A 21,703-nucleotide genomic window follows, 5' to 3' on the forward strand; every position below is an offset into this window, starting at 1 on the left:
ATGCCTGATACAAATTTGACGCATGCAGCCGGAGCAGACGAATAAAACCAACTAATGAATTGTCATTCGAGACTCATGATATGACAAATACACACTGGAGACCTGTGGCTGTTACTAATCCAGTCTGTCCAGTCCGAATCTGAACCAAAAGAAGAGCCGCTTCGGTTTAATGTGCCTCATTCATTTTCAGTGGATGTCTCAATAAAGCACTAATGCTCACAGTGTGACTTGTGATAAAAGCTCTTACGGGAAATAAGGAGCTATTCTTTTCGTTGCCCTTGACTAGCGAACAATAGAGGCTGCATTGTGGAGAGAAGGTCAGGTTGTGTAGCAGGTAGTGTCTGTGGCAGGTAACCTGGATGGAGCATGGGGCTTTTGTCTGTGTCTGGCTCTCTGTCTGGACTCCCATGGCACTCGGTTGCCCCCTACCCCTCTACAGCAGTGACTGGATACATCCTATTAGGATGCAGCTCTCATTCACTGCCTCAGCTCACTGGTTGAAGAGAGAAACCCACGGTTCATTTTCGTAAGGTATGTCCTGTGTAGAAATGTCTCAGTATGTGTCTTTAAAAAAAAAAAAAAAAACAAGCAAGACAACAAAGATATTTAACTTTTATTCCTTTATTGAACAGAGTCTGGTCAAAAGCATTTTACAAGAAATAAAAGAGCGCATTTCTTTTGCATTCTGTGTGTGTGTGAGAGAAGCAGAGCTAGAGAAAAAGACAGAGAGAGTTTCAACAGTTTTATAATGCATCTAATAGAGTGTGTCTGGTTGTACTTGGCAGTCGCTGTGGCAGCCCGGGAACTCATTGACCTCTCAGCTCATCTGCGCGGAGATGTGCTAAGTCTGAGGAGCTTTTGCTTAAACATCACCGGCTGCCTGCAAATGAAACACACGGCACAGTTTCAGCAACAATCGCACATATACATCATTTCAAATGGCCCTGTGGTATTTCAGTTCGAGCCGAAACCACACATTCACCATCTTATTAGAGGGTTTTAGAGATTGGCGCTCGACTCATCTGCGGTAAACCTACATATCGGCCATAAATAACGGCTTCATTTCCATATGAGGCACAATATGCACAGTTTTTCGCTAACAGAGAGAAATGACGGTCAGCATTCCATGAAAATACCCCTACAATTATAGTGAAGTTAAAGCTCAGCATATGAGACATGCAGTGAGGTTTTCCTGCATTGAAGGATTATTTAGCCAGTTTTAAGAAAACGTCAGCAAAATGTGACCTGGTGGCTAAGAAAGTGCAGACAAACTTAATCATAGGATATCGTGTATTCAAGTCAAATAGTGTCCGTGCACATCGTGTCTGCTCAGTAGCTTACGGACATGAGGGCTACTGCCTTTGGGAGACAGGCTGCTAAGAGAAAGTGACCTTGGTGGTGCCGATACAAATAATGCCATGGTGCACCACGTTGTCGCTTGCGAGCTGAAATATGGGTGCACAGGGATTGGGTTGTCATGGCAACTCCTACAAAGCAATGCAGTAGAGGGCGCCATGTAGACGGAACAGAGTTGAAGAGGGACAATGGGAGATTTGGAGCCAGAATATCATTTGCATCAGTTACAGACTGGATCCAAATGACGACACTAAAGTGAATCTCACAGAGGCTAATGGCTGTCTGACGGCGCATGGTTAAGATTAGCCGAAAAAGATAAAATATATTTATATCTTTGCCTTGCAACAGCACATTTTCAAGAGATTATTACAATTGTTCAAGAATTGTGAAAATGAAAGGAAAATGTTGTCATCTGTAGCGGATTCAAAGCAATGGCGGCAGGGCTCTCAAAGATGGAGTGAGTTTTCAGGTGACTGTCTGGGCGCCTGCCGCAGTGTCTGAAAAACCCAGACATCAGCCAACTCTGATCACCCCCCAAGTGTGTGCCTGCAAATACGTGTGTGTATGTGATAGAATAAAAGGGGGAAAGGCGGATAGAAAAGAGCTGCGACTAAAGAAGCGGATGTGTCCTTATTTGACTCTCATTTAGTAAATGGGGACAATAGCTTAAACCTCAAGCATCTTTCTTGCAATGTCTGTCAAGAAATTCAGTCACTTTGAGCCCTTCCTTGACCTCCATGGGAGTACATATTTAATGCATCACTTAAATTGGGAAGAAATCGTGCCAGCTCTGCACTATAGAAATTACCCGCAATTCATGACTCATACTGTTACTGCCTTTGCTGGTAAATCACTGTAAAAGTCCACAATCAACATCTTTTATTCAATTTGTAATTCCAAATAAATCAGTTTGTGATTTCCAAAGAAAATGGTCCATCAGGCCTCATGATTTACTGCCAATTCCTTCCCCATTTTGATTTGTAATTTTCACAGTACATAGTAAAGAGCACACTCTACAGTTTCATAAACCACTCACCATCTTATTACCAATATCCAGCAAGCTGTAAACTATCAAGTATAAGTTTTTCACTTTGAAACCCTCTGAATAGAAACCCAAAAGTACGTAACTTCTAAGAAAAGTCCTCTTTCCAATGTCTTATTTGACTCACACACAGTAGCTGGTTTTTCGTGGGCATGCGCAGTGGGCCGAGTGACTTCAGGCTTACTGTGCCATGCCTGACTGTTTTGTATTCATGGTGGATGACTATCTCGCTACTGTTGCTGGGGGCTCTGTGGAGCAAGCACCTATTAGCTGGAAAACTGCCACGGCTTGGAGTGAAGTTTAATAAATATATAAAACCATACAGTGGGTAATTGGATGGTTAGCGTCAGAGGACAATCAATTTTGTTGAGGTTGCATTTTTAGACGCTTCTCTTTTCTTCTCTAACTCATTCCAGAGAGCCAGGGGTTTAAAAAAACTGACAAAAATGGATCAAGAGTAAATCTGAGTGATGTAATCATATATAATAATTACTGTATATATATTTATTTTTCTTTCTTATTAATAGTAAAATCTTACTAAGCCAGTGGCTTTATAATTGCACCTCCACAATAAATGTAGGCTAATGCAAATGAAAAAGCAGGTACTGTAATAGAGAATTATTCATATGAATTCAATATGAAGCAGGCAGGCATTCTGCAGAATTATACTAGTCATCTATAAATGGTTTGAAGACTCGCTCACAGCTGTCATAAACCCAAGCAATGACATCTTGAAGCAAAGCAATTATCCTCAGACCTGGAGTCTGATGGGAAACTCTATCAACGAGTAAAATATTTGAGTGATGGTAATAAATCCCACCTGCTCCTTAGATAAAAAATGCATTTCTAATCCTCCTTCATTGTTCACAGACAGCACATGGGCCGTAATGGAATATACTGACCTTTTCAACCTTTTATTTCCATTGTACGTCTCTTGCCTCCGTGATAATTCCATAATAAAGGAGCCAACCTGCTTTTAATTAATCTGGCAGAGAACTTCTTCGAAAAAATTATTGAAACCAGAATTTGCCCTCCCTACACTCTCGACAATCTCCGTCTCTGCCAATATACTGTAATAGTAACCATATGCCCAGCAGGAAGCAAACCAAATGCATTACCTACGTATTAAATTCCCAGTAAATTGTCTTTTTGATACGCCTCTTAATGCATTATCTGTGCTTGTGAAAGAGTCACAAGATACATCTCGGTTTACCGAAACTACATATAAGAAACCTGTACATTTGGCTGCATTTAATTAGACTTTTACTATAGTATTGTAATAAATTGATGCTCTCATCTGAGAGCTTGTTAGATGAAAAACCACCTAATCAGACACCTTAGCTGCCAGATGTGTGGTATTCCCTGATTTACAAACCAGTTGTGCTTTAAGTTGATTTAAAGTGTCTGAAATGTTATGTCAAGTTATGTCATGTCGAGTTCAGAGTTTAAAATACTGAAATAGCCTGTGGGATATTCCCATTCTAAAACCCCGGGTTAATATAATCCCAGGATCAGTTGTTTCACTTGTTGGTTATTTTCATACAATATATTTGGAAAATAAACATTAACATTCCTATTTGCAAAATCAAAACAGAACCTGTGATAAGGACAGCACGTGAACCTGTTTAACCCATGCAAATGCCACATAAACTGCTATAAAATCTTTTACAAACTACATAAACTACAAGAATATACAATAATTTGTAGACCGAGAGTATACATTTCCCCCCTCAAATGCTTAAACTCTGACTGTTAACTGACTGTTTAAATATCATGAATATTTAATGAGTTAAGCAGTGAAGCAATTTATGATTGGTTGTGTGATGATAAACTAATCTCAATACAAGAGCACAGCATTGTTTTACCTAGTATACTTTTTGGCACACAATAGAGGGTTAGCATAACAAAATCCCAGTTAACCCTGCTCTAACCTAGGGGTTAACAGTCGTGCTAACTCTCTTTCAAAAACAGAAGTGAAAAACGCTCTACCCAGGGCTAAAAGTGGCATTAAGCGCAGTGTGAAAAGCCTGTATTCATAACACAGTGTGATTAATATTTGCTAAGTAAACAAACAGACTGTTGCACATGCTCATTTGACTTTGTGGGAGAGAGTTTTTTGGAGAGGTGCTAAAGCCCTCCACCTGTCTCCCAAGCTCCTGACCCGTGATTTTGAAAGAAGAACTCACGAGTTAGGGTCTCAGGGAACAAGAGGAGGGCAGCCATAACCAGCTATGCCTATCCCTTTTCTTTCATTAGAGCTGAACTCAGCAGCTCCTGCACTGCCATAAGTTTGTGTCTGACTGCGTCACATCTGCTTTGTGTCCTACAGCATCAGTGCGAAAAGACATTTGGGGGCACAAGCCGGAAAATGTCGCAAAAAAAATACAAAGACGTTTGTGCGAATATGCATGAGATGCAAGCAAAATAACAATAGGATGGTGGGGTTGAAAAGAAGAATGGAACGGCAAAGAGCTAAATGACAACTTGGGAGACTTCTTTCCTCTTTTTCAGATTGGACTTTCGATAGACAAATGCCCTCTGCTCTGCAGTCTTTGTGTGTGGAGAGGAAACACATCCCCTCCCCACCTCCATCTCAGAGCCAGACGGTCAGTCCTTCCTCTTTGTTGTCTTCTCTAAGTTATGATGGACTTGCAATTCCGCAGACATCCAGTAGAGACTCAAGGTGCCTCGTCCACATCACAGGTAGGACAAAGCGACCTTGCATTGCAGTAATATACATCAAACAATAGCTTTAGACAGAGAAAAATCCCCAGCGTAAGTCTGCGATACTTTCAAATAGGCTGCATCGAACACTCAAACCCGATTGCGACTACACCGCACCTCAAGACAAAGATGTAAGTCGGTTATTTGGAAACACGACTAGTTGGCAAAAACATACAGATGCCATACCCACCCCCTCTTTTACCTCTTCTGCCACTATTCAGTACGCTTAATGAAATCTTTCCCATCTGTGGTGGCAATTCAGTTGCTCACCCCAGCCAAAACATTAGTGATGTTATTCCCCTCACCTCTCCCGGCTCCTCCCCCAATCTCCTCCCGCCCCCCACACCTCTGCCCTGTGTCCTCCCCCAAGGCGGACGAAGGGGGGAACGGACCGAGGTGATGCTCCTGGGAATGAGTAGATTATTATCGGCATTCGCAATTTACCTCTGGCTTTCCGAACAAACGAGACGCCTTCGCCGCCACCATCCATCTCTGAAGAAGAGAAAGAAATTAGATTTGGAGGTGAAGAAGGGAAGAGCCGGGTGCTGAATCCGATGCAGACTGGTCTTCGAAAGGGGGGCGGGGGCGGACTGGAAGGCGCAGGTTATTCCCGCCCTGGCGTTCTCTGCCATTGGCTTACGGGAGACATCCATCACCCTGTCCCGCAGTGGCAGGAGGCTGCGCCGCATGAGTGAGATGACTGCACAAGGCAAATGGCCGGTGGCAGAAAAGTGGAGCTGAAAATCTAAAGAAAGACCTCAGAAACTCCATATCTTCCCGACAGCCGACCCAGTCATCAACACTGTCCTGGCTCAGTGGACGCAAACCTTAATTGACTGAGAAGAGCAAAAAACCTTTCGCACAAACTATTCTGTGGTTTTTATCTGGGTCAATCTCTGATATATTCTTTAGGAAATTAACTATTAAGTAATTATTTACACCACTGCTGATAGCATGTTATGAGTATATGCCTAATGATTAATTTATCATTAAATACATTGAACATTATAGCGCAAACACTTCAAATGGCAGAGAGGTTGCGTGTAACAGAATAATGACTTGCAGAACAGCATATCCTGTGGTTCAGTTCATTCCCCGTATCCTTAACACTCCTGCCTTATGCAAGCATCCTTAGAGAAGCGCAGTGCTCTGAATGTCAGTATGTAATCTTCACTGCACCAGAAGGAACACAGCCATTTCTACAGCAACACATAATTCAAGTCCAAGTCCGCTTATACTCCAGACTGCAGACACTGGAGACTCTGCAGGGCCAAGGGACTTTTAAACCAAATGAAATCAATGTGGGCCCTAAACTAGTGTCTGTAATCAATCAAGTCTATTACAGCCTTTGCCTCAGTGTCTGGACACTGCTGACCCCCACTTTCACCTTTGGACATTAAGGATGCAACGAATACATTTCCAGCCCCACAAAGCTTGTTAGTCCTTGTGCAGTTGAGTGTTATACAAAACCATTAAATTAATGTACTCTTTAAACACTGTATCAGTATCGTGCAACATTCAGAATATAAGAACTGGCTTACTTTTTATTCATCATCCATCTATAAAACGATCAAAGCTTTTTAAACATTTTTCAGAACTTTCAAACAGCCTTGACAAATTTGCTTGTCTAGTTAAAAATTAGTCATTCCCAATGCATTCTCAAACTTTTCTAACATTTCTTCTCTGCTCAACTACAAACTTCTTCAAGACCATGATATCTGTCTTGTAAAATTTCAGTTGAGATTGACTATTATGACCAACATTAATGTGTAAACATTAATAACTATCATGTCTTGTCACACCAAATGACGGCCTACTCTATCGACGCTGTCCATGCCCCTTGCGCTCAATGCTATTGATTTCTCTTCGGGGTCAAAGGGCAAGCCTGCATTGATCCACAAGGCTCTCTGACAGCAACGAAAGGACCAGCTCCAGACAAATCGATGACACCTCAGTGCACCACGTATACATTATAGTTATTTACTGGACATGAAGCAAAAGCAAGCTTTATCACTTGTCTGTCAGGTCAGCAGAGCTAAACAAAATTCATAGTAGAGCTTCAAAGAAAAATCAGTTTGGCTCGTGAAACAGATGAGTGAAAAAATTCCCCTCATGGAAACTTGTTGGGTTGCCATTGAAATTATGAGTGAAGGTCAACTGCTTTTTGTGGTTTTATGAGACAAATGGACTGAGATGTAGACAAATATAGAATCAATTCTGTTCACCCTAAAGTCGAAATATATGAATCTCATACTAGTGCAAGGATAGATGCATGAAATGAACTGTAAAAACAAGGAAGCTAACAATAGGTCTTGGTTTTGAAAGCATTTGTAAGAGATAAAACATTCTATTTCAGAATTTTTTTTTTTTTTACTTAGCATAAACATAATCCTCGATGACTGGCAAGGTTATGCACGAATCTCTAATTCTATTCAATACTATTGAAAGGATATATAGAAGTCCATCTCTCAGACACACTCAGTTAATTCAAATGCTCATTCCAAATAAAAATGCATTACATCACATTACTTTATTTGCTTTAGGATATTTATAAAATTTGACAAAGTCTCAAAAAAAAAATGTTTAGTTTCGTTTATGTTGATCGGTGGCTTGTGTGCTCCAAGGAAAGCTAGAAGGTTGTACAGTTAACTCCCAGGGCAAAATTCTAAACCATACAACCTACTACCTCAGCCTGGATGCACACAGTCTCGGTTGCTGTCATCCCTTTAGAAGACGTTTACATAAACGTCAAACGATAATAAATTTCAATAGGCAAGTCTGAGCAACTTCAATGCCTGGCTAGCAAGGAAAAGAGTGCAATATGTACAGAAAAAGCAAAAGTAGGCTGGCTTTACATGTTGGACGACTTTCTACCACAGAGACAGAGACCCATAGAAACGAGCTTGTGCCATCAAACTTATCACAAGATCGGATCTACGGGTTAATGACAAGTGGCTGCTCATTTGCTCATGGACTTGGAAAAACACTACAGTGATTGTCCTACACTATTTAGAGACATAAAGGTTTATGTTAATATCTGGCACATCAATGTTTGACCTCCACAAGATCTGCATTGCAAACTAATTTTATATAAATATACAAATTTGTATTTGAGTACATTTTACAAGAAAATGAAATATACAAACTACTCTTTTGTGATGTAGGCAAAAGTATGAGCCACTACAAGAAAATATCTTTCAGACTTTTTTTTTTTTTACGCAAATGCTAAATGCATATAAGAACATGAATAAGAAAATATCTGTTTTATTACCTGAGCGCAAAAAAAAATGAAATACATGAAAAAAAAATGCCATTAAAATCACAATAATGCACTTTTATTAAAATGCCCAATACAGAAAAGCACATAATTATTTTGATGTTAGGCCAATAATAGCTAAATAGATCAGATTTAAATTTTATACTATTTTGTTATAATAAATAAATAAGGACTACAATAAAATCTATATTTTTAAATGCTACGCACCACAACCTTATGACAGAAAGAGATTTAAAAAAATATTTTTTTTTTGAACTCCAATATCAGCCTATTACATATCCAAAAGGAGATAATAACAAAACTGTAACTAGCATCAGTAACTCTTATTTTACGTATTGTGCATTTCTTGCTTAAGAGAAAATAAATCTACCTACATCCCTATAAATGTAAAACAGTTATGATGGTTGGGGTTGGGGAGTTTGTTTGAAGCAAGAGCTAAACTTTGTTCACAGAAATGGCTTCACTGAAAAAAAAAAGTAGGTAGCTCAACAGATCATGTTCCCCACTAAAATCTTTGACAAGTTCAGTGATTGATAACACAGAACTCTTGCCTAGTCCAAAACCTCAACAGCCTTTCCCACTCATGAGTCACTGAGGTAATCTTGCTCTTTCAAAAATGAGAAAGAGCAAGAAAATTCAAATGCCGGCACGCCCTGGACTGTCAAACTCAGTTCTGTGAGGAAAAGAGTTCTCGCGTGCATCTTAGCATTACTTTTAGTAACCCTAACTACACCACAGTTAGCTACTAATCCTAAACATCAAACAGCATTGTAATGACAGTCTAAAGACTCACTAAGTACAGTATCAGTTTCATTACCTCTTGACCTCTCGCTTGACTGACAGCTTTTGTGAAGCCAAAATTGTATGGGCGCACAGTGGTAGACAATGTTGGGCTTGGAATGAAAAATTTACAATCACCATCTGAGCTCTTTACTGTTTTCCATAACAAAACATGACAAACTGAAAACATCTTCCACTGAAACGGCCATGTTAGGTCAAACATGGCTCTTTGATTTTGTGGTCAGCTTCCAAGTGCAACCTTGCCCATGTGCTGGTTCACATTAACAGTAAATTTAAATGGAGCATGGTGAATAGGAACCAAGCTATGAGGCTTTGCAAATAGAAAATGTGGACATGTCAGAATATACCAGCCATAAAAAAAACATTTCATGCTCCCCCACTGCAAAGAAAAACATTAATGGTCAACATGTATATATCTATGAGAGAATACAAAAAGATCTGTTTACCCTTTTTGATAATTCTTCAGTGAGAGTACCCTTTCACAGTTTTGACAGTCAAAAGGACGGTTCACTCTCTGTCATTGTTTACTAATCCTGATGCCTTTCCACAGCATATGAGTTTCTTCTTCTTGAGAACCCAAATATAGCAGGGCCTGTAAAGCTCCAAAAAGGACAATATGTTCTTTAAAAGTATCATTATTTTACATTAGAGCAAGGGGAAACAAGATTAAAAGTAAACCTTTAATGCAGCACAAGTTGTTTTGAACAAAAGCCAAATGCAAAAAATAAAAAATCATGCCGAAATTGCTAGTAAATTTTTACAAATAATTACAAAGAAATGTAATTTTTAAATGCCCAATTTTTAAGTGTAACAACTGGAATAGATGGCAATTTTAAGGGATGGTTCACTCAAAAATGAAAATAATGACATTAATTACTCACCCTTTTGTCGTTCCAAACCCATAAGACCTTCGTTCATCTTTGGAAAACAAATGAAGATGGTTTTTAATGAAATTCAAGAGCTTTCTAACTCATAGATAGCACCATTTAAGGCCCAGAAAGATAGCAAGGTCATCGTTAAAACAGTCCATCAAATCAAATCATCAAAAATATCTTCATCTGTGTTCTGAAGATGAAGATGAACGGGTGTCTTACAGGTCTGAAACCACATGAGGGTGAGTAATTAATTACACCATTTTCATTTTTGGGTGAACTCTCCCTTTAAGTCATTAATCATTTGTGGCCTTTTCCTCAAAGCTAGCTTATGGCTTCAGAAGACCTGGAAAATTTGTCAAGCTCAAAAAAACCATCTAAAAGCACCATAAAATGGCCCCCTTTTGCCATTTTTTAAATGCTGGAAAGCCGCTAGTCACCATTTACTTTTATTACATGGAAATGCACAACATGAACATTTCACTAAACAACCATTTTTTTGTCACACATAATTACATTACTCTTGGAACGACATGGAACGATGGCAGAATTTCATAGTTAATCTTTCTAAATGTACTTGCATAAAAGTTTATTTCACCTCGCCAGTTCCATTCCTTGTAAACATAAAGATTAGCCTAGAATGTGACAAATCCTAGTTAATTTATGAAGAATATTTCCATTTATCATAGATTCCATCCCTTAGCAGATTTGTACCGTCTGACCTGTGAGAATGGAAACCTAGACAGATCGATTAGCTTTATCCCAAGCATTAACAAAATTAATGAAAGCAAGGACAGATAGGGATTGCTGTGGCAGTTTATCTGAAAAAGGGAGATATTTTTGGCTACAGACGAACTGTTTGTGCACACGTGAAGTGAACTCAATGGTGCCATTAGTCTTAAACAAGCAAATGCTAGCAGCAGCTGAGTGGGGCCCCTCACGTGCCATTTGGCTACAAGACAGTGTTACATGCATTGAGGAGTCACTCAGTTCATAGCAATTACTCAAACATATGACAGGACTCATGACTCACACACTGCACCGCATTTTGCTGAGTGAAAACAAGACGGGTCTGAATCTTATTAAAGTCACAGAGAAAACTCAGATCCACCACACTTCTCACTGCAACTCTCCAGACCTGACCAAAAAAGGTTTACAAAGACAACCCTTGCCATAATGCGACTGAATTCTCCAGCTGTTTGGAGATAATATTTTCACTGAAAGCAGGAAAAAAAGCCTGTGCTTTCAATTATTCAATTAAAGCTCCTTTGCATTAATGGAGGTTAGTCATGATCCATAGTGGTCAATATCTAGTTAGTAGTTCACTAGAAATATGAATTTGGCCTTCACCTGTCTCATCAAACTTGCTTTATTGAATATTCCTTTTTGCCAACTTGTAAATAATCCATCAAAAAGTGAAGATCAACTAATGACTGAATCATTCTAAAATATATTAGGCAAAAAAAATCTAGTTTGAAGTTTAGCCAACTGCATTGAGCCAACTTATTTTAGCTTAAGATGAATTGGAAATAGGTTAAGGGAAGTGCTTCTCTGTAATAATTCATTGGCAATTTTAACAGCATCATGCACCTGTGTGTGGTTGTACAGGAGGAAGATATGGCCCATGGCACACAAAGACTACTGACAAGCAGTGCACTTTTCCAGATGTAGAGATGTCAACTCCCTCTCTTGCTTGATGAATAGTCAAATCTTAACTCAGACTCGATGTACAGCAACAGGAGGTAGATATCCATGACATGCTTATAGGGGCTGGAAACCTAAAAATACTGGAACTAAACTCACAAGCCCATTTCTTAGTAGGGAATCAAACTCCAGTGTAGTTTGACTCCTGAACAAATGACTCTTATGAACCGGTTCGTTTTCATGAATTGAACACATACAGCTCACTATGAGATCTCAGTTAGTAGTTCCTGACTATTGTTTATATCACAATGTGAAGTTGAAAAAGACTGTGAAAAGTTATTATTAACTATATATATGTATATACGTAGTTATAACATTTCTTACATTTTAAATAAGGTAACTTGTTATCTGTTATCTATCATTATTTCCAAAGTAACCTTCCCAACACTTACTGTTGGTAATGACTTTCAAAGTTGTAAATAAAGCAAAGATCTGTATTTGAGTATATGTTAGAAGAAAATAGGTTTAGGGAAAGTTTTTTTTTTAGGGAAGTTGTGGCCTAGTTGTTCGAGAGTTTGACTCCTAACCCTAGGGTTGTGGGTTTGAGTCTCGAGCCAGCAATACCACGAATTAGGTGCCCTTGAGCAAGGTACTGAACCCCCAACTGCTCCCTGGGTGCCGCAGCATAAATGGCTGCCCACTGCTCCGGGTGTGTGTTCACAGTGTGTGTGTGTTCACTGCTCTGTGTGTGTGCACTTTGGATAGGTTAAATGCAGAGCAATAATTCTGAGTATGGGTCACCATACTTGTTGGCTGTATGTCACGTCACTTAAAAAAAAATATATATATATTTCAGCCTTTCTACTTCAAAATTTCACTGTAACTTCAATGTGTATCTTGCTGTTTCTTTGCATTTGTAAAATTTTGTTGGGGTTTCTAAGTTAAATAATTTAAAAGTTGTCTCAAACACAGAAAAAAAATGTTAAAATGCTTCAAAATTCTGTCCAACACCTGCGTTTCTTGTCTCGCTACCTTTCACTCACCCATCCATTTGTGTCAATTTTAAGCAATTATTGCTTTGATAGATGACTGGATGAGCTGAGGCTATGAGCCCGAGGCGTGCATGGGAAAGGTCTTTTGTCAGCCCCTGTGGAAAGGGACCTGATAGCACTAGTTTGAATCAAGTAGAGATTTGCTGGGAGAGGTGCCAAGAAAATGACTTTGTTTGACCCAGCTGCCAATCAATCTCCTCGCACAGTGCCAGACTAAACACGCTCAGTATTTTAGCGGGACTTGTTGGCGGCAGTTGCCGGATGATTGAGGGGAAAACTGGGGTCCTATTCAGGGAGAGATACATGAAGCAGCAGTAAACACACTCGCCCCAGTGTCTGCGGATACATGTCTGCAAAATAGTAGGAAGTCTGCAAAAGTTACATTTGGCCTGCAAGCTGGTCATCACAAAGAGATTTCCGTATTTATAATATCATTTGTTTGAAGTGTCATGGCCATGTCTGAAGACATCAATGTGAACTATTATAGAAAGATAAACGTTTTTTTTGTCATGTTCATTTATTCTTCTATTATAACAACCTTGTATAAATATATAAATATTCTGACAGCTAAAGCTAAACTGGCTATACATACAACACATACAGTCATTAGATTATGTAGTAAGGCAGAGTAGTTAATTTATTAAATAACAAATGCATTTAATTTCCATCGATCAATCAACATATAGTACAGAAATGATTTCAAGTTTTCAAACCTGAGGCGGCCAGCTTTCCTTTAATTTAACAAATATATATCTCAAAAGTGTTGAGGCCAATGTGATGTAAGTATATCTAAATATATGTGTGTGTGGGGGGGGGGGGGGTAAATTCTCACCATATAAAAGAATACTGTCAAGCAGAACATTAGATGATTATGAAAAACATCAATACTTTATGAATTTCAAATGATCTGGACTTGAAAATAAGCATCAATATGGCTAAATAAGGCATTATTTAAGGATCAATGCGAGCAAAAAGCTTGTGAAAGCATTCATTGCAATTCCCTTAAAAAAAGAAATATCAGTTGAATTACTTACTTTATTTTTCTTGTCTGTAGATCAGATGACGAAATGCAAATGAACTAAAATAATACAAACTGCAATCTGCACTGAAATTTTGGTCCTCTATCTCTCCTTTTCTCTCTGTCTTTCAGTTCATCACGGACCAAGCAGTATTGGTCTTCATCTTGAAATGATAAAAACTTAATATAGAAAACTGACTCTTTGTTTCTAAATATTTCAAGTTGTATTGAAGTTGCAAAAGTCTGGAAATTTCATAAGATTGAGCCAGACTAATGCTCACAACTCAGTTGAAAATTCCCTCCATTTCATTAAAAATGAAAATTCCCTCCATTACATTCAATTACTATATTCCGGGAGCTGGATAATGTCACATGATCCAGTACCAATAACTCAGTAACAAACAATATCAAACAGACCGGCCAAAATAAACAAAGCCAAAGCTGATCAAACAAGAATATTTGTAATCCAACATTAAAAACTCAAAATTGAATCAAAAGGCTCAAATCCATGTTGCTGCATTCACAAATATATATTTATTTCGAATCTGATTGTATGGCAACACAACATTTGTTTATATATATATATAAAACTTTTTACAAAAGTTTCATTGAAGCAACAAAACATATAATTAAAATGTATTATTATCAGACTAAATCTCATAGGCCAAACAGAATGCCAAATGATTAACATGACAGCCTGAATATAAATAACTAAAATTTTGGAAATTCATTAAAAACAGCAGATATGTGATTTGCATGAAACACGTCCGGAGAAACATATCACCAAGTAAACATTTGAAAAATAGTTCTTGATAAGTAATTTTCTGAACCTAAGGTCCTGCAGAACTGCTTAAAAAATAAAAATAAATATGCAATGCAACCTGCATGCTTAGTTTCTAAAAAGTGGAATGACTCATGAACACCATTATCCCTTGGCCTCTAGATCCATTCAAGATCATAGCAGATGAAAATATCCATTCATTCAGATTCTGAACAGCAATGCTGTTATTGCCGCAGGCTGCTCTCACTAAAGAGCACCTTAGTGTGAGGCTGCAATAAAGAATAATGACCACATTACCAAATGTGCTGGTGGCACCATCGTAACAGCACTGGTGAGCTAAAATGAGGACAGAAATAAAACGGTGAACCCCATTTTCAAAACCGCAGAAAACTCATTGAGTTCAGGACATCAATGGAAACTGTAAATGCATTCAGGAAAATCAGGCTCATATCTTGGACTCTGCCTGGACCACAAACACCAACACTATATACAGAAGTATGCACCTTAATTCTCAGATCTCTGAAAGCATTTACAACAGCAGCACAAGGGGTGAGACTAAAATCTCTTGTGGCATTACTAAAGCGTAGAACTAAAATGCCATTCAGAAGGTCATGAAAATGGGTTTTTAAAAATAAATGAAAAATAGGATCTGACCAGCCATGCATTGACTAGATCGACATCAGCTGCTTTTATTGAAAATGTTTGGGAAATAAAACAGAATTAAATCCACTTCAGAAAATATTTAAAAAAAATAGTGACAAATTTAATGCGTTTGACACAATATTAAATAACTGTTCACTATAAATTATGTTTATATATAACTAGCCTCTTTAAAATGTTCCTCTTTTCTGTTATTGTTCTTTTTCTATTAAATGATTACCACAATATAGAATGCTAAATGTATGTATATGTATTATATTTATGTATATTGTAGTATTTTTACACTTCAGTTTGCAAAGACAAAACCTACTGCTTAACTAAATCACAATCATAAATAAATAAACAAATAAAAACTTCCTATAAAACAGATTATTTATAAAAAGATAAAAAAGAAAAGTATTATTCTCTCTTTCTCTACTTTTGTATTCACTTTTGCTCTAGCATACTGAAAATATTGTTGGAATCTATGGTAAAAGATTTGAGATGTTCCTCATTTGGATAAATGTGTGCTAAATTACTGATTGTAAAAAATGTATACAGAAAATTCAGTGTTCATTTGAGTTGCAGATTTTTTTTCTAGATTTATGAAAGAGAAAAAAATTATACCATGCTATTATTTTTTATAATTATTATTATTATTTATATTATTTTATGCAAATTATATAGTGTTTTGTGACTTGACCTTTATTTTTCAAAGGATAACATTATATTGTAAGTTGAATGAAGCATAATATTTTTGTATTTAACTACACTAGTTCCTATTTATGAGCAAACTGAATGTTTCCTGACTTTGTTAAAACTCACAGTTTCATTGCTTGGCATGTAAGAATCTGTGCACACTCTGTCACAGGCAAAGGCAATGCAAAGTTGGATCCCTCAACACTACGACTAATGGAAACAGAGTAGAAATGCATCAAAATGAAAGCTGGGGTCAAACGAGGGGAACAATTCCTCAGGGGCAAAATCAAAACAAGGAGCCGCATGAAACTGAGACTCAGATTTCACTGCTGAACGGTTCGATTGTGTGATACCACTCAGTGCTACTATAATATTTATAATTACGGTAACACATTGAGAAGGGAGTACATTTTCTTCATATGATATAATGTGATCAATGCTTGTTACAAACAAACAAGATTCTGAAATTACAGTGCACTGAGATCATGAATTATATGGGAAACATGGACCTAAATATTTACCTTCTGCTTTGCTTTTCAGGCATTCGCTGAACTTTAGAGTTTGATGCACACAAAAATGCCTTGCTAAAACGAAATTGCATTTGCTTACATAAGAAATGATGCTGATTAGTAACTTAATGCACATTTGCGATATAGTTTCATATGTATGGTTCATAATTTCATCATGTTTTAATGGTGCTCAGAAGTCTGATTAAATGAGCTTCTAACAAACTCATTTCTATAGCAACAAACCCCCTGAAATGAAATCAATCTCAGGTCAGATTTTTTTTATTCTCTCCCTCTATTCCCACCGGAACAGACTCCAAATCACTCCAGGGAAACATGGAATAAATGGTTATGATCCAGTTTTATGGAAAGCAAACCAAAGAAACTTGCAATCAAAATCTTAGCCAGTAGAACAAAGAGCAAGACTACAAAAATAAATGTTTTCTGAAACCCTAATCAGAGTGCAGCAGAAAAGCAAACCTTGTCTAAATGATTTTCCAGGTCAAGTACGAGGGCAGTAAATGCTCAGCACCGGGGCTTTTTTTTTTTATGTATAACTAAACAAATCGGGGGTATTTCTGCATCGCTCACAGAAGCAAACTTGCAGATAATGCAGGGTAAAAAGGAACTCAACATGTATGGAAAATATGCAAAAGCCAGAGTTAAATGAATGCCAACTGTTAGTGAAGTGGAGCATGTAGATTCCTGGTGTTTCCGACGTTCTACCCCTGCTGTGTTACATGGCCTCAGCCCCTTTTGTGTGGGGTTAACCCGTTAAATCCCACCAAAGTGGCTTTTCAGTGGAGTACCATCCTCCTCAGGGGTTATTGTGACTGGCCTTTGTTAAGAACAATAGAGGTAAAGAGGATAAGACACCAGTAGCACTTCCTAACTTCCCCCAAAGTCTTCTCACTTTCTCTACACTGTTAGGGCAAGTGCCTGGAGCAATAGATCCCCCCCTTTCCTGTTTAACGTTAGGGAACTCGTTTGTTTGATCCCAAGTGCACTGAAATTACATTAAATAGCCTGGCATTTTTCATACAAATGAAAACAGTGTCTTTAAAACGTGCACGGCTTTTCTGTGGCGGAGCTTGTGTTTTAGTCATGTGCAAAAGTGTTTATTACAGAAAAAACACACAGCATAAAAAATGAATAAAAGCTGCATGTCTAGATTAAATGCATTATATTAAATAAATTCTGTACTTGCAAGAGCCACAAATGAATAAATACCATCAATGCAACCTCATAACCAAATCCAAAATAAAGAGTCAAAATGCATCTTATACTGGTAACATCAAATCATTTTTCCTTCATAATTTTGTGTCTATTTTTATTGGCAGTTTTTTTTTTAATCTGTGAAATCAAAAGTCTTTCATTAAATAAGTCTGTATCATATTTTTTTTTCTTTTTATTATAAAATCACAGTTTTAAAGTAAGATGAGTGCTTGGAATTATAGGACCGTTTTAGCCTTTCCTTTAATCATGGGTCACTGGTTAGAAAATATATTCCCGCTCTTGCCTCCCTCTAAGCAGGTGAACTGAGCTCAAGACTTTCCCACGATCCCTCAGTAAATCTCCCTTTGCTCTGCCCCTTTCCTCTGTCCCAGCCATCTGTCTGTTTTTTAGAGTGCGTCTGACGGAGCAAGTGTCAGCTGCTGGGACAAGTCTAGCATTCCAAAACAGATTTCACCATATCGCCAGAAATACAAATATTTTGATCCAAAAAAATGAAATGCATTACCAAAACGCTGGAATACCTAATGACCTTTGTTTCTTTTTGTCCATCTCTCTCATTAGACAGAAACCCGTGGCTTTTTGACAAAGTGAATCTAAAAGCTTTTTATGTTTTTTATACCCTGTGCTTATTTAAAACGAATCACCATAATCAAGCATAAACCTCTTCTAATATTATTTTTTCTGACTAATTAAAGTAGCATATAATACATTCAATGAGAGAGAAAAAAAGCCAATGAGAATGCAACCAACGTTTTCAAGAATGTGATTAAGAATCCAAAGGAACACAATAACATATCTGCACAATATCCAACAACATTTGACCTTCACGCTCATCTTAAAGATTTTAGTTTGCCTTTTTTTAAATGAAATCTGCAACTGTCTAAATAACACCTTAAAAAAATTTAATAAATAATAACAGCTATGTTACGCAGTCATGTGACATAGAGTCGCCCTTCTATCCTCCATCATTTCTCCTTTCTCTGTTGAGCAGCCCGTGCACGTATCATTAGAGCGTTAAAAGTAGCCGCGGGTCTCCTCCTGCGCTGCCTTCCCTCTGAACGTGTGACACTGGCTGGCTGAGAGCATGAGAAGGAAGCCTTTTGAATAGCAGGATCCTCATACTTGGCTAGTAACCATGGAAGCAGATGCCTACTCTCTTTGCCCTCCTTACCTCCTTGCTCCCTCAATGAAAAGAGGGCACGCCTCGCTTTCTTCTTCCTGACCGAACTTGCCTGGCCCTCAAAGGGAGCGATTGAGCAGGTCACTGGTCTAGACTTGTTTGCGTGGTCCACAGATCAGCCTTGAGGTAACCCTTGCTCCCTGTGCGTCGCAACAGCGCAGACTGCAGGGGGGGACATCGGAGATGTGAATTTGAAAAGGAGCTCCGTCCGATTTTGCCTTTGTGCCTTTTCCCTCATCGATCAGCTGAATATCGAACCCTCTGTCTGTGCATGTGTGAAACAGATAGCTTAGTAAGCATTTTTTCGAATCAAGCTCGCGTTGTGGGCCAACTCTCTCGTACTTAGCCGCTCTCGAACCCTCCCTCTCGCTCTCTCTCTTTCTCTCTCTCTTTCTCTTTTCCTCTTTCTGCTCTTTCTGATTTCTCTTCCTCTTCTACGCTTCTCTGTTTTGATTATCTGGGATATTTGGATAAGTAAGTTGTGATACTTATCAATGTGAATTTTTTTTTCTTCTTTTATCTGTTATTGATCCTGAAGTGATTTCAGCTTTGTGTTCCCCGTGGATTTTGCATGCTGCTATATAACTGTATGCTTTTTCAATTTCAACTGGGATGACCACCGACCACAGAGGGACTTTTTAGACTATTTAAACAAAAAAATTGGCAAATGCACTGCTTTTGTTTCCATTCCATCTTAAAACATGCATGGATGGCAAAGAGTTTCTTTTTAAAAAAGAAAAAAAAAAGTGACATACTGTTGTCTCACAAGGTGAGTATAATTCTGTTTTTATATATTATATTTAGTATAACTGAATTTTTAAATAAGCTGATGTAAAAGATTAAATGGAAATAAAAAAATAAAAAAATAAATTTCTTCTTCTGGTGTTTAATATACCTACCTGAAACATATATGTTGCGTATGCTGGCATTAAAGCTGTGAGTCTTTGAATTTACGTGTTGTAATTATTGTGGGATTATTGGGCTTTCACTGTGCACACATTGTGCTGAATTTTGCCAAACATTAGCATTAGAATTCTTAAATATTAATGAATACAATGTGATATTAAATACATAGGTTTTTTTTTTTTAGGAATTTTAGTCTGTTTCTGTTCAGAGACATAAAAGGACAACAAATAAAACACTTGAAATAATTTTAGTGATGCTAAATGTCATTCTTTAAGTTGTGTTGAATTTTTTTATACATAGAATTGTGACTATATATGAAAATTACATAGAAGAATGATAAATAAATGCATCAATATAATATCATATAAATTATACAAATGCCAAAAGAATACTAAATAGCAGAAAAATGAATCATATTTTTCTAAGAATAGAAAATGTAGAATATGATGACATATTCTAAGAAAAATTATATGGCAAACATTAAAACAGAATGCAAATTAAATTAAATTTTGTTATGTTGCAATATTATTTAAAATGATATTAGACAATATTATTAGACTGTATTTAAGTAATTTTAAAACATTTGTTAACTGAACAATTCTGGCTATAAACAATTGTACGTGCTTAGTTTAAAAATGTTTGACAGAAATGATTATTAAATAGTAAAAAGATATCATAATTATTTTTTAAAGAGCAACTACAAAAATAACCAATAGGAAAAAAAGTATTTACTGAAATATATTCTAATACACAATATTTAAAAACGTTATTAAAAGATTAATGAAAAAGCATTTCAAAGAAATGCTAGTAAGGATATTCTTGTGCTACTGTTTTGCCGATCCCATATATGTATTTACTTAAATTGCAATGCAATTTGTAGAGTTTATGTTCAATGTTCATAAAAAGGAATAGTTCTGTATCTTATCAGCCACTGTGAACATTTGTTCTTTGTCTGCTCAATTAAGTTTCGGTGAAAGATTAATAATGCACCAAACTGAGTGTTTAAGGGTGCTGAAGAGGGGTGTTTTTGGAGAAATTTGATTGGACGGAGCCCCACGCAGTGTACCACACGCGCCATGTCAGTAGCTAGTGGTGAGGTCACAGAAAATGGAAGCTCAAGGTCTGGAAATTACCCACTGTCTGATTCCATTTACTGACTATTGTCATAAAAATACAGCCCTTAAATGAACAAACATTAAAAAGTAACTGGAAAATTATTTCCAGTCTTTGCATTTTGAACAGCTGCTCAGAAGGCAAAGCATTTGTTTTGATTATGGAGCTTTGGAATATATGATTTTCACTCAATCATTTTTCTTATAATTTATACAACTTTAATGCGAATTTCAACCACAGAACAAAATGGTGTTATAAAGCCAAATAGTGGTGCTATTGTGGTGCTTGTTTTTACAGTGTAAATTTATAGACTCGTTTAAAAAGCTATTCGAAAATGACATTATTTCTTTTAAAAAAATATAAAGAGCGAGAGAAAGAGATAGTGTGCCTTTAAAAATCATTTTAAGAAAAGGTCTAAACAGCATTTCATTAATCTAAAATAGTGATTTATAATCAAATATCAAATGTAATTTAAAGAAAGAAACATAACTTTAAATAAAAATAATAACCATTTAAAGAGAGAAACTGCATTGCCAATGGAACAAATGAACAGAAAACAACAGTCTCCAACAGTCAATGTGACCCATGCAGTCAGTGACTTTCACCATAATGCAATTTTATCACGCGCGTTATGCGTTAAACGGCCGTGTCCGAAAGTGTCATTTGTGATGTACCTCTTAGTGTTTTGACTTTGAGACAGCCGTTCAATATGTTCTTTTGGCTCGCTCGAACGTATGACTCACAATAGACAATGAAGCCAAGACCAGCTGTGATTTTCTGTTAAGCTCACTCTATGCATTATTTATAGTCGCATCAGTAGATTAGGCAGAAAGCTTGACCCTATACCACACGACATC

General features: G+C 37.2%; 1 protein-coding gene across 2 annotated transcripts in view; it reads right to left on the reverse strand.

The window, feature by feature from the left end:
• Positions 1-599: 599 nt before the first annotated feature.
• The window catches only part of LOC113114856 (arsenite methyltransferase-like), a 40,569-nt gene continuing 19,465 nt past the window's right edge, over positions 600-21,703 (reverse strand). For both annotated transcript variants that reach the window (XR_003293794.1, XM_026281930.1), the window contains one exon: positions 600-880. The gene's annotated coding sequence lies outside the window, so the exon portion shown is untranslated. The remainder of the gene's footprint in view (positions 881-21,703) is intronic.

Source organism: Carassius auratus, chromosome 15 (genome assembly GCF_003368295.1).
Source record: "Carassius auratus strain Wakin chromosome 15, ASM336829v1, whole genome shotgun sequence".
Classification (NCBI taxonomy): Eukaryota; Metazoa; Chordata; class Actinopteri; order Cypriniformes; family Cyprinidae; genus Carassius; species Carassius auratus.